This window comes from Dendrobates tinctorius, unplaced genomic scaffold, assembly GCF_039654945.1.
Source record: "Dendrobates tinctorius isolate UK_male_01 unplaced genomic scaffold, ASM3965494v1 ptg000115l, whole genome shotgun sequence".
NCBI classification, from domain to species: Eukaryota; Metazoa; Chordata; class Amphibia; order Anura; family Dendrobatidae; genus Dendrobates; species Dendrobates tinctorius.
The window spans coordinates 8779057-8797855 of NW_027361783.1; the positions used below are offsets into that span (position 1 = coordinate 8779057).

At 44.4% G+C, this 18799-nt stretch overlaps 1 protein-coding gene across 1 annotated transcript in view; it reads left to right on the top strand.

Moving 5' to 3' along the window:
* Positions 1 to 18799, top strand: part of DIPK1C (divergent protein kinase domain 1C) — a 168742-nt gene that overhangs the window by 140334 nt on the left and 9609 nt on the right. The gene's annotated exons all lie outside the window — the stretch shown is intronic.

Below are 18799 nucleotides of genomic sequence, written 5' to 3' on the forward strand. Positions count from 1 at the left end.
GGAGACTTTAACATCCCCATCAATGATCCGCTCTCCCAGTCTGCCTCTCATCTTCTTTCTCTACCTTCTTCATTCGGCCTCTCACAGTTTACTATTTCTCCTACACATGAGGATGGGAATACTCTGGACCTGGTTTTCTCCCGTCCCGGCTCGCTGCACGACTTTACTAACTCACCTCTCCCGCTCTCAGACCACAACCTTCTTTCCTTCTCTGTCAAGAATTGTCTCCTCACCCGGGACACCCCCACTTACCACACTTATCGGAATACACGTACCATTAATACCCAACAGCTTAGGGACAATCTCCACACATCTTTAGCCCCCATCTCCACCCTCTCTTGTCCAGACATAGCATTGTCACACTTCAATAATACACTGAAGAATGCCCTAGATGAAGCAGCACCTTCTATACGCAGAAAGACCCGACACAGACAACGGCAGCCCTGGCACACAACGCAAACACGCTTTCTTCAGCGCTGCTCGAGGTGTGCAGAGCGGCAGTGGAGAAAATCTCTCTTAGCAGAAGACTTCATCCACTATAAGTTCATGCTCAAAACCTATAACTCTGCCCTTCATCTGGCCAAACAATCCTACTTCACCACCCTCATCACCTCACTATCCAACAACCCAAGACAACTTTTTGAAACCTTAAACTCCCTCCTGAAACCTAAAGTACAGGCCCCCATCACCAACCTCAGCGGTGAGGATCTGGCCACTTATTTCCTAGAAAAAATCAACCACATCCATCAGGATATCTCAGCCCTATCTCCTCAGTGCCTGGATCCCCTTCCCTGCCGCACATCAAGCTCACTAGACATCTTTGAGCCTGTTTCAGAAGAAGAAGTTTCCAAGCTCCTCGCTTCTGCTCGGCCTACAACCTGCAACAGTGACCCTATTCCTTCACAGCTCCTGCAGTCTCTCTCACCAGTGGTCACCACTCACCTGACTAAAATATTTAACCTCTCTCTTTCTTCAGGTATATTTCCCTCCTCATTTAAACATGCCATCATAACCCCTTTACTTAAAAAGCCATCCCTGGACCAGAACTGCACTGCTAACTACAGACCTGTCTCTAACCTTCCCTTCATCTCTAAACTCCTGGAACGCCTGGTCCACTCCCGTCTAATCCGCTATCTCTCGGATAACTCTCTTCTCGACCCCTTACAATCTGGTTTCCGCTCTTTACACTCTACTGAAACTGCCCTCACTAAAGTCTCTAATGATTTAATAACAGCTAAATCGAAAGGTCATTGCTCCCTGCTGATTCTCCTGGATCTCTCTGCCGCATTTGACACTGTGGATCACCAGCTCCTCCTCACTATGCTCCGCTCTATAGGCCTCAAGGACACAGCCCTCTCCTGGTTCTCCTCCTACCTCTCTGACCGCTCCTTCACTGTATCTTTTTCCGGCTCCTCTTCCTCTTCTCGTCCCCTTACTATCGGGGTCCCGCAGGGCTCAGTCCTAGGCCCCCTCCTCTTCTCTTTATACACTGCCCCTATTGGACAAACAATCAGCAGATTTGGGTTCCAGTATCATCTCTATGCTGATGACACCCAATTATACACTTCTTCCCCTGACATCACCCCTACCCTAATTCAAAATACCAAGGATTGTCTGTCTGCTGTCTCTAGCATCATGTCCTCCCTCTATCTGAAACTAAATCTCTCTAAAACTGAACTTCTTGTGTTTCTCCCCTCTACTAACCTCACTCTACCTAACATCGAAATAACCCTGGAGGGTTCAACCATAACTCCCAAGCAGCATGCCCGCTGTCTTGGGGTCATATTCGACACTGAACTTTCCTTTACTCCGTACATCCGATCACTCAGTCGCTCTTGTCACCTGCATCTTAAAAACATCTCCAGAATCCGACCTTTTCTCACCTTTGAAACTGCTAAGACTCTTACTGTCGCTCTTATTCATTCTCGTCTGGACTACTGCAACTCTCTTCTGATCGGTCTCCCTCTTACCAAACTTTCTCCTCTCCAATCCATCTTGAATGCGGCAGCCAGGGTCATATTTCTGTCCAGCCGCTTCACCGATGCCTCCATCTTGTGCCAGTCATTACACTGGCTACCTATTCGCTACAGGGTCCAGTATAAACTCATCTCTCTCACCCACAAAGCTCTCCACTGTTCTGCACCGCCTTATATCTCCTCTCTCATCTCTGTCTATCGCCCTACCCGTGCCCTCCGTTCTACAAATGACCTAAGACTAACATCCCCCGTAATCTGAACCTCGCACCTCCGTCTCCAAGACTTCTCTCGTGCTGCTCCAGCTCTCTGGAATGCACTTCCCCAGACGATCAGACTGATACCTAGCCCTGACCTATTCAAGCGCGCTTTGAAAACCCATCTCTTCAAACAAGCCTACCACATCAACTACTCAGCAAGCTAACTTTGCCCTGTTCCCTCCTTCCAAATATTATTCTGAATCTGCACCCTACTATTCATCTGTCTCCACACCCTTCATGCACATGATAACTGCACTTGATACTTGTCTATTTCACTTAAACACGCGGGCTGATGACCGGATCATGCAGCTTTATATGAAAATCCCTATTATAATTGCCAGACCTGAATTAACAAGCATTTCTCACCTACTGTGTCCCCCCATTTCCTTGTAGATTGTAAGCTTGCGAGCAGGGACCTCACTCCTAATGTCACTGTTTGAATTGTCTTAACTTGTATTGAATTTATTGTCTGTACATGTCCCCGCTTAATTGTAAAGTGCTGCGGAATATGTTGGCGCTATATAAATAAAAATTATTATTATTATTATTAAAGTAGTCAGTGCACAGCTTGTATAAGGCTACTTTCACACTAGCGTTGTGCGACGGCCGTCGCCCTGCGTCGGGGCGACGTACAATCGCACGCTGTGAAAGGCGTGCACAACGGGGGCAGCGGATGCAGTTTTTCATCGCATCCGCTGCCCCATTGTCATGTCCGGGGAGGAGGGGGCGGAGTCTCAGCCGCACATGCGCGGTCGAAAATGGCGTAGACGACGCACAAAAAAAGTTACATGGAATGTTTTTTTGTGCGTCGCGGCCGCCAAAACACGACGCATCCGGCACACGACGGATGCGACGTGTGCCCAAACGTCGCAATGCATCGCTAATGTTAGTCTATGGAGAAAAAACGCATCCTGCAGCAACTTTGCAGGATGCGTTTTTTCTCCAAAACGACGCATTGCGACGTGCGTTGCACGACGCTAGTGTGAAAGTAGCCTAACAGTGTAAATTTGGTGTGCCCTCTAAATATCTCAACACACAGCGATTAATGTCTAACTCGCTGGAAACACAAGTGAATACACCCCTAAGTTAAAATGACCAAATTGTGCCCAAAGTGTCAATATTTTGTCAATATTTTGTGTGGCCACCATTATTTTCAAGCACTCCGTTAACTCTCTTGGGCATGGAGTTCTCTAGAGCTTCACTGGTTACTACTGGCATCCTCTTCCATTCCTCCATAATGACATCACAGAGCTGGTGGATATTAGAGACCTCCAACTTCCGTTTGCCACACAGATACTCAATAGGGTGTAGGTGTGGAGACATGCTTGGCCTTTCCAGCACATTTACCCTCAGTTTCTTTAGCAAGGCAGCGGTCATCTTAGAGGTGTGTTTGGGGTCACTATGTTGGGATACTGTCCTGCAGCCCAGTTTCCAATTGGAGGGGATCATGCTCTGCTTAAGTAATCACAGTACATGTTGACTTTCATGGTTTCCTCAATGAACTGTAGCTTCCACAGCCAGCAGCACTCATGTAGCCCCAAACCATTGTCTTTGTACTCCTCATCACACACACTTGACACTTGACACCATCTGAACCAAATAAGTTTATCTTGGTTTCATCAGACCACAGGAAATGGTTGCAGTAATCCATGTCCTTAGTCTGCATGTCTTCTGCAAACCAATTTGATGCAGGGTATGGTGCATGGTCTGACAGGCTGACTCCCACCCTTTAACCTCTGAAGCAATGCTGGCAGCACTCATACGGCTATTTTGAGAAGACAACCTCTGGATATGACACACCGTTTTGTTAAACCGCTGTTTGGTCTTGGCCACCGTGCTGCAGCTCAGTTTCAGGGTGTTGGCAATCTTCTTATTGCGTAGGCAATCTTTATGTAGATCAATAATTCTTTTTTTCAGATCCTCAGAGAGTTCTGTGCCATTGTGAACTTCCAGTGACCAGTATGAGAGCGTGTGAGAGCGATTACACCAAATGTAACACACCCACTCCCCATTCACACCTGAGACCTTGTAACACTAATGAGTCACATGACACTGGGGAGAGAAAATGGTTAATTGGCCACAATTTGTCCATTTTCACTTAGGGGTATACTCAGTTTTGTTGCCAGCGGTTTAGACATTAATGGCTGTGAGTTGAGTTATTTAGAGGGCACACCAAATTTACACTGTTATACAAGCTGAACACTGAATACTTTACATTGTGTCAAAGTGTCATATTTTCATTGTTGTCTCATGAAAAGTTAGAATAAAATATTTACAGAAATGTGAGGAGTGTACTCATTTTTGTGATATACTATAAAAATTGTTATTTTTCTGTGACTATTTGGCTTGAGCAAATTCAGCAGCACAGTACAGAGATTGTGAAAGGTGACATTAAAGGGGTTGTCCGGTCTTAAACTCCAAGTCTGTAATCACTCTCTGTGACTGCATACTTATGAATCCTCACATCACGCACACTGCACACTGTGAGGATTCTCTGGTGACGAGATCCGCAGTCATGTGACTGCAAGTATGCTATATGCATACTCCAGGGCACATTTCAACTAGATGAGCGCTGCCTCACTCAATTAAAGTGAGTTGAATGATATTGGAAACAGCCTGATTGAAAAGTGGCTGGGAATATGCAGATCGTATATTTGCGGTCACTTGATCGCTGGTCACGGTGCCATAAAAAAACTTGTAGTTTAAGATCAGACAAACCTCTCTAACCATTGAGTGTTAATGCCCAAAGACTTTGGATTTAAATATTGAACAGAACAAGATAATTTAATATAAGCAAGCCATTATAAATGTTGCCATTATTTTTTTTTTATTAATTCTGGATTGTTTTATTAGTTCTAAAAATAAATTATTAGAGTAGTTTGCAGAGGAATAAATGTAAGCTCCTATGGAATGCAATGCAATCAATGCAAATTTGAGACCGGGCTAGCACAGGGACCCTTTTGCCCCCTTATTTTTTGTTCTGTCCCTCTTAGGGTATGTGCACACGCTGCGGATTGGGGTGCGGATTTGGCCGCGCGGCTTTTGTAAAATCTGCAGGTAAATCTGCAGGTCAAAAGACCTGCGGTTTTACCTGCGGATTGCTCTGCGGTTTTGCCCTGCGGTTTTTCATCTCCACAGTGGAGGAGATGGCAAACCGCAGTGGAATCCGCAGAAAGAATTGACATGTCAACTGCACTGTGGTTTTTTATTCCCATCGGGAATAATGGTACTGTACACCACAGCAAAAACTTCTGCAGACCCGCAGCGGCCAAATCCGCTGCAGAACCGCAGCAGAATCCGCAGCTATGCCCCTATAACAGTGTTTCTCAACTCCAGTCCTCAAGACCCACCAACAGGTCAAGTTTTCAGGATATCCTTAGTATTGCACAGGTGGTTTCAACACCTGCTCAAGCATTAATTCCATCACCTGTACAATACTAATGAAATCCTGGAAACATGACCTGTTGGTGGGTCTTGAAACTGGAGCTGAGAAACACTGCCCTATAAGCATATTGAGTAAGGCGTGAATGTGCCACCCTTGAACTTTTGTACAAATACTGAAAATGATTGGCACTAAATGGGATGCACTGGAAAACTCTGTTCTTAAGACCTGAATTTTTTTATGTCCCCATGATTAAAAGCTATAATAAATCCATTCTGGAATCATCAAAGTAAACCCTATTCATTATGCACAAGTTTATAAAGTCTAGATGACATGCAACCCATGATGTGAGAGCTCTCCATGTCTCCATGGGTCATCACAAAGTGCCTTTTAGTTCTCAGAATGACAGTAGATGTAAAATTGATCTGCCTTTGTTACTGAGAACACTAAACAGCAAGAGTGATGCAAAGGCAATACTCAGATATAACAGCAAAGTTCTCGTAACACTTTCAGTTCCACAATAAGTCAAACCAATAAAATGCAACTCAAAAATACAGCACAAATTCATACAATGCAAAACCAAATAAATACATTTCAAAAAAGACAATCTGTGCAGTTCTATAAAAAATACTGTACATACAGAATATTGCAATAAATATTATATAATCTAGATACCTCTCACTTATATGTTATATACTTGCATTCTCTATGACTGCTTCACGCAGCTTCATATTACACCATCTTGGCCACTTATGGAGAAACAGAGCATCAGGTCGATACACTGCCCACTCATCACTTCTTTACAATACATGCTGTTTATGGATTATTTTAAGATTTCCTCAGCACACAGTCTCTGCACTTTTGGCCTCCAGGCCCTGTTTAATATCATATTAAAATCAGTTTTTCTCCAAAGAGTTCTGATTTTTTTTGGAAATCAGCCCAGATGGTTAGAAATGGCTCCGCTATTAGCCACCATTAGCTGCCTGCAGTGATATTTCACATGTGGCACTTTATATTTAGCTGAAAATAAAACATCCTCAGTCATTACTACTCTGCGAGTTATAATTTGAGACTGGACGACTAAAGCAACACAAACAATCCACTCTTTTATGTTTGACTCAATATTATATCCGAAGGGGAAGCTAGTGGCAAAAATATTACTTGTAAAATGTAATTTAATTGAATTTTTGAGTATGCAATGTCCCGAAGTAAAAGTACTGTAAAATGTGTGTGTAGGGAAGGTGACCTGACGGACGGACGGACGTGTCAGAATGGAGAAAGATAGGTTTGCACAGTTTAGGTAGGTGTCAGTAATATAGTGGGAAACAGCTAGGAAAGTGTAGGTGACGTGCATTACCTTGGGTGGACATTAGATGGCAGGGAGGAGTGTGAGCAAAGGACTTTACAGCCGTCCTAGGTCAGGTCCCCAACACCACGGACACCCCGAAAGAGGAAGGCGGGCGCTGGTAATGATCTGGAAGGTAAGAGACCTCGATCATGGCGTACCGAATAGTGAAAGGTAACAGAAGGGGAGAGTAGGGGAAAGATACACGCCGTAGAGAGAATACGGGTGTACCTTGCCCAGTTTGAAAGACGTTGTCATGTGGCGTGCGTGCTGGTGAGTAGCAGTAGGCTGCTCAGAGCATAGTGCTCCCAGTATGGTTCGGCCCCCGCAGATAGTGGGTTTGGCTCAACAGCTGGTCTGACAACAGAATGTAGGTGTAGCTTCAGAACGACGAAGGCAGGGATGACGATTGTCGAGGACGGCAATGGACAAAGGAAGGGGGAGTGTAGGGAAGGTGACCTGACGTACGGACGGACGTGTCAGAATGGAGAAAGATAGTTTTGCACAGTTTAGGTAGGTGTCAGTAATATAGTGGGAAACAGCTAGGAAAGTGTAGGTGACGTGCATTACCTTGGGTGGACATTAGATGGCAGGGAGGAATGTGAGCAAAGGACTTTACAGCAGCTTAGGGCTTTAGAAACCGTTGGTCATGGGGGGCGTGGTGACAGTTAGAGTGACAGTTTCAAGGAACCGGGAGAGTTATAAATACTGAGGGAGGGTTCCAGAAAGTTCCAGTCCCCAGGGGGAGCTCAAGTGACAGGAGAACTACGACAGTCTGTGCACTCTGAGGAGAATCCAGACCAGGGGGACTGAGGAGAGAGAACGTCAGGGGGGTGGTCCTGACAGGAAAGAACCGCAGTTGAGACGAGGCACTGGGTGTAAGACACCGTATGTGACACGACGACTGAGCAGTAGAAGCGCTGTTGGTTAATGGGCCTAAGGCGGCCACAGTGACGGAACTGTCAGGAGCGTCGACAGTAAAGGAGGGGACGGTGTGTGCAGACACGTCTCCAGTGTACGGTGTGAGAAGCGGCTCTGGAAACGGAGGGCCGCGAGGTGTGCCGTCAGTCGGACGGCAAGCGTGAATAAACTTGGACCTGTTGCACCCAGAATCTGCCTCCATCGTGTCTCTGTTGTCATCTCTGCGCGGTAAGAAGTGGGACCCACCCCCCCAGCTCGCCCCACCGACTCTACATGTGTATGCTAATGTAACCATGCACAGCAATATTTATTTACTGAGGCTTGTGTTTTCAATTTTATGCTTAAAGGGCTGGTCCGAATCACTAATTTGTGTCAGTTGTCAATTCTGATGGATGCTCATTAGATTCTTGTTACTAGACACTTTGTTATGTCACTTCTGGGGTCGGCACTGGAATATCCATCTTACAACTCGCACTGACAGTGCACTCTGTTGCCATCTCATAGCTTCTGATCAGTACCAACTGGAGAGCGCACTGTCATTGTGCACACCACTGAGAGATAATAAACTACTGAGCATCCATTGGAATCAACACCCGACACTTACTCAGTAGAACAGTGAATAGCACAGCAACCGGAAACAAAGGTCACTGATGAAACCTCGTTTCAAGTAGAGAATAGAGAATACGGCAGTGAAGGCAGATTCTGCCTCCTGGTGACCCTTCGTTTGAGTATCCCAGCATACACTGGGATTCTCAAATGAAGCGTCATCAAAAAGTAAGTGATAAAAATGGAAATAAAGCAGTTAGTGTAGTTATGGAAGGATAGAGACTTTTTAATGAAAGTATTTTAGAAAACAGATTTGATTATGGCATTAAATAGATAGGCATTTAGAATGAAAATTAATTGGTGTTTTGGATCATCCCCTTAATACATTCACATAAAGACAATAATCATGTAGGCCCCCGATTTATGACAGTGTTTAAACCAGAATTCAGAATTAAGGGGGCAGAAATGCCCCTGTGCCACATAAAGTTACACCAGTATTTTGGTAGATTCATGGTTGGTATGCATATATCTAGCCTTGTGACAGATTTGCATTGGTGCCTAGGAGCTTAAATCTACACCTTTGCAAACTACTATAATATTTTTTTTTTCAGAAGTAACACCAATGTCCAGAAATAATACAATTCAAGCAACATTTATAATGGCTTTCTCATATTTAAAGGCTTTGTCCTGTCTTCTGACTGGAGTAACATTTCTGGCAAGGCACCCTTGCCGGAAACATGCACCAAATTCATTAAGTGGCGTGCATCTCTTAGTGAATTTGCTGCATCTTAATACTGCACACTCTCTATTAAGACAGGTGTACAAAATGCCATATACTACACAATTTGTGTACACAAGGGTCACAGTTTAAACTCATTGAAGAATACTGTGAGGCTGATTTGCTAAATGTAGTAGTAGACACCTCTGCATCTGCAGCTATTGAAATGGATAGACATTGCTGGGTTTCACTAGCAGAACAATAACGAATAATTACTTTTCTTTAAAACATCTTTCAATTATAGGCTGAAAACAGTGTGAGACCCTCAGAAATTAGCTACTTTCTTCAGGTAACCTGACAAAAAGTGGTAAAGAGTTTGAACCCTTTTAGATATCTCTGGTCCACAGAAACAAAATCCTTGCAGAATCACCTGTGTTCAATAACTGGAAGCACTTTGGATGCAGCTGCCTTTCGTCGCATCCAGAGTGCTGTCAATTCCTGATCGTGTGCACATACCCTAACTGCCAATTCCTGATCGGGTGCACATACCCTAATTTGTAATTTATTAATTTAACCCCCTAGGGACGGAGTAAATTTTGACCTTAATGACCTGGCCAAATTTTAGAAATCTGACCAGTGTCACTTTAAATGTAATAACTCAGGAACACTTCAATGTATTTCAATGATTCTGAGATTGCTTTTTCGTGACATGTTGTACGTCACAATAGTGGTAAATTTTAAATCAGATAGTTATACCACACAAAATAATTAATAAAAAAATAATTTCACATATGTCTACCTTACACCTGGATAATTTTTAAACATAATTTTTTTTGTTAGGGTGTTAGAGGGGTTAAAATTTTATCAGAAATGTCTTATTTTTTTCAACAAATTTACAAAACCTGTTTCTTTAGGGACCTATTCAGATTTAAATGGACTTTGAAAGGCCTATATATTGGAAAACCACATCCCTCAAATACTTCAAAACTGTCGGCAAAGTTTGTTACCGACTTTCTTACAAGCACGGCTACATCCCATTTGTAGTTAAAAAGTTCTGTGTTGGGCAAACGGTAAGGCTCGGAATGGAAGGAGCAAAATTTGAATTTTTTAACACAAATTTGGCTGAAATAGATGGCGGTCACCATATTACATTTGCAAGGCCTCTGAGATGCCTAAACAGCAAAAACCCTCCAAATTACCCCACTTTGGAAACTACACCCCTCAAAGATTTTATTCAGGGGTATAGTGAGCATTTTGAACCCACAGGTATTAAACAGAATTTGATAACATGAGGCCATCATATTGAAAAGTTCATTTTTTTCAAAGAAATCTTGCTTTAGCACAACATTTCTCACTTTTGCAAGAGGTAACACCAAAAAGTGTACCCCACAGTCTGTTGTCTACTTTGTTATGAGCTCGGCGATACCCAACATGTTGTCAAAGGTTCTGTTTGGACAACCGCAGGGCTCGGAACAGAAGGGGCAAAATTTGAATGTTGAAACACAAATTTGGAATAGATTGTCATATTTGCAGAGCCTGTGTGGTTCAAGAACAACAGAAAAACACCATAAATGTCTTTTTTGTAAATTATACCCTCTAATGTATTATTTAGTTTCATACCACCATTTTTTATGCAGTTGATGCAACACAAGTTTGAAAAATTACAATTTGCATTTTTTTAACTGTCACTTTCATGAATCTTTTTTGTACGTTCTGAGGAACAAACCTCAAATTTTATTGCACTAGTTTTTGTAGTAATTGTAAGTGTACATGTGGTAACCTTTAAGAAGAAATTACGTTATTAACTAATTAGTTCCTAGGCAATTTTACTCGGAATGTGAATTATCTGGGGGCAGTTTAGTGGGATTATTTGGCAATTTCTTGATACATTAGAAAGGTGCATGTATACCCTGTTTTGCTTTCGCACATTTTATACAGTTTTACACTGTATTTGGCTCGCTTGGAGGGGATAAACTGGCAGAATGACAGACGACCCTTAAAACTCATGAGGGACTCGTTGATGACAACATTTTGCTCAGGGATATGTAAAGTGACCAAGCGAAATAGTCGTGGGCGAATTGTTGATCCCACTTTCTCTTGCCCTTTACAGACAACATGTGTCTCAGTCCCAATGTGCTGCGTGTGGGTTGCATTACACTTACTTCTGGCCTGCATGCCTCCATTGGTTCCTGGTTTTCCTCTTCTGGAACATTGGCAGCAGTCAATACAGGGGATACAGGATTTGTAAAAACAGTCAAACTTTTACTGGACAAATGGCAGTCTTTACAAACAGGAATACAGGATAAGGTCAAACGGGTTGTCATCTTTCCCACAGGTACCGGACAAAGCTTCAGCCATAGTTCTCGGTATAGGTAAAGTGTCCCTTTTACTATCTTCACTAGCCCTAGAAAGTTTTCTCTGCCACTAGCAGTACACCCGGATTGCAACACCTCCCACCTCATAGAGTCTGGGTTCATCTTTCCTTATAACTTCGCAGGCTGAGTTCACACAAGGCCTCTGACATCTATTTTGAAGTTCCCCCCAGGCCGGTAAATGGAATCGAACAGAAGGGTATTTTTGGCAATCCACTGACCTAAGTATTAGGCCCACATTGTCCCTAGCAGCCCAATGTGTGAGACTGCTACTGTCACTTCACAATAATGTTCTGCATTTAACTGTCACTTCCTGAACTTGGCACTAACTCTTATTTCCCCCTTCTCAAACTGGGCCGGCCATTACAGTTAACCCTGCCTAGGCTAGACTGCAGCCCCAGTGGTTGTTACCCTTGACAAAATGCATGAATATAAAATATATTTAACCCCTTAGAGTATCAGGGAGAGAGGAAATTAGGGGTCTAAATTTGTTAAGGTGATCATAGTTTGGGTAATTTCTTGCGGGGCTTGGGAATTGTCATTAAAATGAAAGAATTTCATTAGAGCTTCATAGCGGGCTCGGGTCTTGACAGCTACAAATACAGGGGTGCTGTGAATGGGAAAGAAAGGATGTGGGCTTTGGGGAAATATATTGTGGTTCATATAAATTGGTTTGGTGGGCAATTAATTGTAGGACTTCTGTGGTTACAAAAATTTGGAAAAAATCAAGTGGGGTAAAATTTGTGACATCTAATTTTATTCCAGGGGTTGCTGAAAAAGGGAGAATATGAGAGTAACATGCATTGTGGAGATACCACAATGGAGGGGGGACTGCCGGATTGGTCCTGCCTCTGACTATTCAGCAATGACAACTGACTCCGCTATCATCAGGCTGTGGAATCCCGTGGAGGAAGAGGAGTCGTCAGTGTCTAAAAACTGTTCTACTTCGGAAGCAGATTTAGTTTCACTGCTGGAGCAAAGCAGGGTGTACGCCTGCGCCTTGGTGAACATTCTGTGGGCCATTATTTTATTTTACATAAGTGACAAAAACTAGAAGTAACTTAATACTGGTCAGCCTAACATAACAGTAGTATTTTTTTTCGTATTTTTTATAATCTTAACCTTAATACTAAAGTATAACCCTAATCATAAAGTCTATCCCTAAGCCTAACCCTTACTCTAACCCTGGCTAAAGGCAAAGAAAGAAAGAAAGAAAGAAAAATTATAAAATAAAAAAAATTTAATCTGACTAGGGGGATGACAAGTATGAGGCTTTTGATCGCTGTGATAGGTTCAATCACAGTGATCAAAATTCAACAACCAATAGGAATAATTGCCATGTGCACGTGACTGTCATTTTGCTTCGGGAACAGGAGGAGGAGGGCCGGGGGGAGAGCAGTTCCAGTACCGTGGGGGGCCTGGTGTTATAATTTCTCTCTCCTCTAACATGTTAGATGATGTTACAGCAGAGAGAAATCATTTTTAAATGGGACTACTTTTTTAACATTTATCAATGTTATTCATTGAATAACGGTGATCACGTGATCAGGAACCGAACAAATGGCCCTGATCGGGTTCTCCATGGCCTCAGCTACCCCCCTCTGCATCTGCAGTTACTGACACTGATCCGCAATGGCTTCATTATTTGGCACCCACTGTGCTGATATGTGCGAGCACTCAGAGCAGCAGGGGAAGAAAAACCAAAGGTGAGTATTGTATATATTTTTTTAATGGGAAGTGCACTATATCGTATGGAAGCCTATGGGGAGAGCATTATACTATATGGAGGACTGTGGGAAGTGCATTATATTGTATGGAGGCTTATGGGGAGTGCATTATACTGTATAGAGGCCTATAGGGCATGCAGTATACTATATATAGGCCTGTGGGGGAGCATTATACAATATAGAGGCCTATGAACAGTGCATTATACTATATTGAAGAATATAGGGAGTTCATTATACTATACAGATGGCTATGGGGAGTGCATAATACTATATAGAGGCCTATGGGGTGTGCATTAAACTATATAGAGGCCTATGGGGATTGTATTATACTATATGGAGGCCTTTGTGGAGTGCATTAAACTATATGGAGGCCTTTGGGCAGTACATTATACTATATGGAGGACTATGGGAAGTGTATTATACTATACAGAGGCCTATGGGAAGTGCATTATACTATATAGAGGACTGATGGATGCATTATGCTATATGGAGGCTATATAGGAGGGCATCATAAAGTGATGGGCCATCATACAGTGTGGGGATTTCAGTGTGGGGGCCATCATACAGTGTGGGAGCTGATGTGGGGTCTTTGTACAGATCCAGCTAAGGTGCACAACGTCATTCCGACGTATGACAGTGACGTCATACGCCGGCAACTTGCGCACTAACATCAGCTGCCGGCCTGTGATTGGCTGGCGGCTGTTAACTATTGACGTGCGGGAGGAATCTCCTGCACAGCAACAGATTTTAACTGATCATGTGTCGGAGCATGTGCAATCAGTTAATGAAGCGGCAGGATTTTGCTGCTTGTGCATGGTGAACAGAACAGCGGTCCTGCTTGGGACAAAATTTTCAGGTCAATATGAGACTGCAAACTACTGAATTGTGATAGCATGAGGAGGGAATGCTTTCATGATAACTCATTTTTTCCGGAACGAGAAGGTGGTCTTGTGACTGGATATTTGAGATTTGCATGCTTGCGGTCTCGTGTTGACTTGATGCATCCACCTTCTCTCAACAGAAGTAAATTGAGAAGCCATAAAAGTCTATCAAACACATGGCTGTAAGTATGCAAATTGCATATATGTTGTCAAATGATCCCACCACCCCCACAATTGCATTAGTAATATTGACAGTTTGCAATCCCATAGAGAGACTGCCGAATTTTGTATGAAAATTGGACAATCTCTTTAAACTTCTATCATGATTTGAAACTACAGAACTGCTTTCCTGGGACTAAAGGAGCATCCAGTCATCAGATGCATGTAAGTTACAACTTTTTTTGTAAGATCTTTGTTTACACAGGATAACTAATACAAATAAGGATTTATTTGAGTGCGACTATTGTGTTTACATGTTCTTATAGCTGGTCCTGTTGTTTTTGTATGATTATTTTAGTAAATACAAGTAACATCTAGTAATGTCAGTAAGATCATTTTCACAACATTGATATGGTTGTTGATTTTTAAAATGTTCCTGTTCTTACTCCCGGTTGATAAAAAACAGGAAGAAGCATGGATGTAACTTTACATTTTGTTGTAACAAGCACTCGCATATCGAATGCAGGACCAGTTTTAAACAAAGAGAAGCCCAGGTCAAAAGGTCAAAAGTTTAAAGTGGGGCGCCAAATGCAAACATATTGCTAAGCTGTTTATTTACAGCAAAATTACAGGTCTAAAATATGGAAATTTCCTCTTCAGAGAGGAAAAGGACTTAACTCTAGTACCACCTATTGGATGTTGTAACTATAAAACAATATCAAACTTTTAAAGAACCTTGCCACATGACTTAAGCCACCGTCACACATAACGATGTCCTAGCGATCCCACCAACGATCTGACATGATGGGATCACTGGGACATCGTTAGGCTGATCGCTGGTGAGCTGTCACATAGACAGCCCCAGCGATCAGGACTAGCGACGCTGGATGCTGGTTTCTAATGTAAACATCGGGTATCCAGGAGCTGCGGCTCCTGGATACCCGACGTTTACATTAGAAACCAGCGTCCAGCATCGCTGATCATTGGTCTCTCGCTGTCACACGCAGCAATGCGTGCTGGGCAGCGGGAGACCAGTGATGGAAAAAGGGTCCAGGCCGCTCGAGCACGATCAGCGATAACCGGCAGGGGCGCCGGTCGCTGATCCCCGTCACACACAGGGTCACAAAATCAACGATCTTGGCAGCGATCTCGCTGTGTGTGATGGGGCCCTTAGGATAAAAAGCCAAACCAGACAAAACAGTTTCAGGGTGTTTGCCTCTTATCAGTGCAAAGCAGGAGGTCTGATTTGTCTCTTTATGGCCGGTTTCACACTAGCGCATTTTCAACGCGCGCACGGCCGGGGGTAGCTCCGCCCCCGATCCGGCTCTCTGCCCGGCGTGCCCGCCCCTTCCTTGTAGCGCCGCCTCCTAGCGGACAGCGGCGCCTGCGATCGGCGCACCCTATCTTTAGCATAGGGTGCGCCGATCGTGCGCAGGCCGTGCGCTAGTTGCGCTTTGACCTGCGCTGCGCACTTTTGACGGTGCGCCGTGCACGCCAAAATCCGAAAAGTTTGATGCCGATCGCAGGCGCCGCCGTCCGCTAGGAGGCGGCGCTACAGGCAAGGGGCGGGCACGCCGGGCAGAGAGCCGGCTCGGGGGCGGAGCTACCCCCGGCCGTGCGCGCGTTGAAAATGCGCTAGTGTGAAACCGGCCTAAGGCGAGTGCCAAGCGGCATATGGAGACCTATAGGTTATTCAGAGCTCCTCTGGCCATTTAAACATGGTAATAGACTTTTCAGAGAGGAAGAAAACTTGAACTTTAACACCACCTATTTAGATTTCCTGAGGAGCATTTCTTGGCCTATGTCTCCTTACAATGGCTTGGCACTTTTGACAAGGAGAGACGTTCCCACCCTTAGAGCTCTAAAATAGTCACATGACGCACAAATGATTAGGTCGCACAACTTTTTAGAAAACTGCTGCCACACAGCCCATGTCACCATGGAGCCCCAGCAAATTGGGTAACTGCAGAGTGACTCTAAAGTATAATATACAGGTTCTGGAGAGGGATTGCTCCTTTTGGGGTGGCCATTCTGCTTTTGACAGGACAGTGATGAGTTTGTTATGCAGAATAATTTCTTGATAATATTGTTAATCATTTGTTTTGGAATATGAGCATTTTAAATATCAATTTACATACTGTAGAGGTCGAGTTTTATGTAGTCATTGCCATTATGTAGTGATTGCTTGTATGACCATGATTTTTCTGGATCACTTTATTAACCGACTGCTTGTTATTTATTGCTGATAGTGTCTGACTAATTGCTGTGGTGTCTCATTATAAATGCATGTCATATACTCATGTTTTAACAATTCAAGCCCCAGTCAGCTTAGGAAATATATTACTTTCTGACCACCCGTACGTGGCTTCTCAGCTGTAGACAGCTGTAGATGTTGTGGTCAAACAATGACAGCAGGGATGTCATAGCTTTATAGAATTTTGGCATCAGGGTCAGAACCACATCACTGGCAGCTGACACCAGACTAAGAGCCATATCACTGGTACTTGAAACTGGGGTCAGGATCATATGACAGACAAGTTCTTGGCACTACTGTCTGCATTGTTTCCCAGTACTAGAAAAATATCATTTTGGCTTGGTATTTCTAAAACTAAAATTCTCAATTCTTTTTTTCAGTGCGTTTTTATTATTTTCTTTTTCAAAACTCATATGGTATGACACCACCATTTATAATTGAATGTGTTTGTAAGAGCGTTCATAATTACTTTGCCATCCATCCTCTTGCAAAAATTTCAAGCACTTATGCCAGCTGAACTCCACTGGTATGTTTTGGCTGTCCAGAACTGAGATATTTTTTACTGTTTCATATGGGTTACTGTTGACCATATTGTAGTGGTTATCTAGATTGATTCATGTTATTCCATGTCATTTGATACATTATGCGTGTTCCATCTGCAATGTGCTACTGCATCATTTCAGTTATTTACACGCAGGCAGATTGTAACGGGATGGGTGGTGGAACCACTGTGCCAAAGCCCAAAGTAGATCTGAAGGGATGTGACTAGAAGTCTCACCCAATCCAACCACGGACATGCGGCAGCTAACAACACCGCGGTCCGTGGATATGGAGCGCTCGCCAGGGCTAGCGGGGTACTCGGTACCGGGCCCGTTGATCTCAATGGGAGTTGTCACGGAAGCTGTGACCCGGCCCGTGGCCCTGGGGCTCCATGGCAAACAGGGGGTTTGCAATAGTTGAATGCAGTTAAATGAATAGTTCGTGACGCCACCTGTGGTGTTCGGCAAGTGAGATGTTAAGCCGACGCTGCATGCAGATCCTCTGGGGCTGGTGATGTGTTGCAGCCAAGATGGTGAAGCTCCCCACAGGTGGGGCTGCGGCCCCAGGGCAGTGTAGATGTAGGGGTAGAAGAGAGGCGCAGACAGTGTAGAAGCTGGTACCCAGATGTAGCGGTACCAGGGGTGTTGGCGCAGGAATGAATGGAGGACACCCGGGCTTGTAGTTCCAAAGTTTTACTCACAGTCTGTGGTACACACCGCTGCCTGCCTCCGTGCTGTGTCCTCCAGGTCAGGGACTCAATCAACCTCCAGGCCAGATGGAATGCTCCCTTCCAACTCTCCGCCTACATGTGCCTTTCTGAACGTCTCCTCTTATAGCGCCTTTAGGTGTGAAGTACTCCTAGTACTGAGTTACACTGGAGTGCCTCCTAACAGATGTTCCCAAGAACTCTACTTGTACGGCAGACAGCTGTAGCCTGCTTCGGGGACTCCTTACTCCTGAGTCCCGGCTCTCTATCAATGTTGCTGTTGTGCCCCAAGTCTTAGATGGGAGTAGTGCATTTACAGCCCACTACTCCACCGGTGTCTGCTGCAGAACCATTAGTGTCCATACAACCTCGGGGACCGGGCCCCGGCCTTGCGCTTAGAACTCCTAGGCAGGGTTCTTCCTCTAACCCACGTCCTCTGTTCGCTTTTTCTCCTACGTTCCGTACTTGTCTTTCCTTCTTATGGAAGATCAGGTTTCTGTTCAATGTCTTTCTCCTTCTTTCCTTTCCTGTGCCAGCTGGCTCAGATCACTGAGGCAGCTGCAGCACTCCTTCCTCCATCCCTCTCTCAGGGAACCTCTCTCCTCACTCCTCTCCGAGTGACTCTGACTGACTGACCTCAAATCCTATCCCTTCCCACTCTTTTATGTATTCTAACTCCACCCGCCTCCCAGCACATTTAGTGTTCCAAGCAGGGAGCCACCAAAGGTGCTCTGCTACACTCCAAGCAGGGAGCCGCAATGTGGCTTTGCTGAACTACTGTGTTGTGTGGGATGCGAGTGTTGGAGCGTGGTCAGGAGTTCCCACCTTACATGGATGGTGGGGCACCACAACTCAGGAGGAGGTGCAGTACCTCTGTGGCGACTGAGCCTCAGGGGCGCCACAGAGCGACAAGGGAGGTGATCCAGGTGCTACTCCAGGACTGACCTTGGGTAGATTGCAGCTGACCCCTAGGAACAGATAGCTGGGATGGCCCAGGGGAATGTACAACAGATGC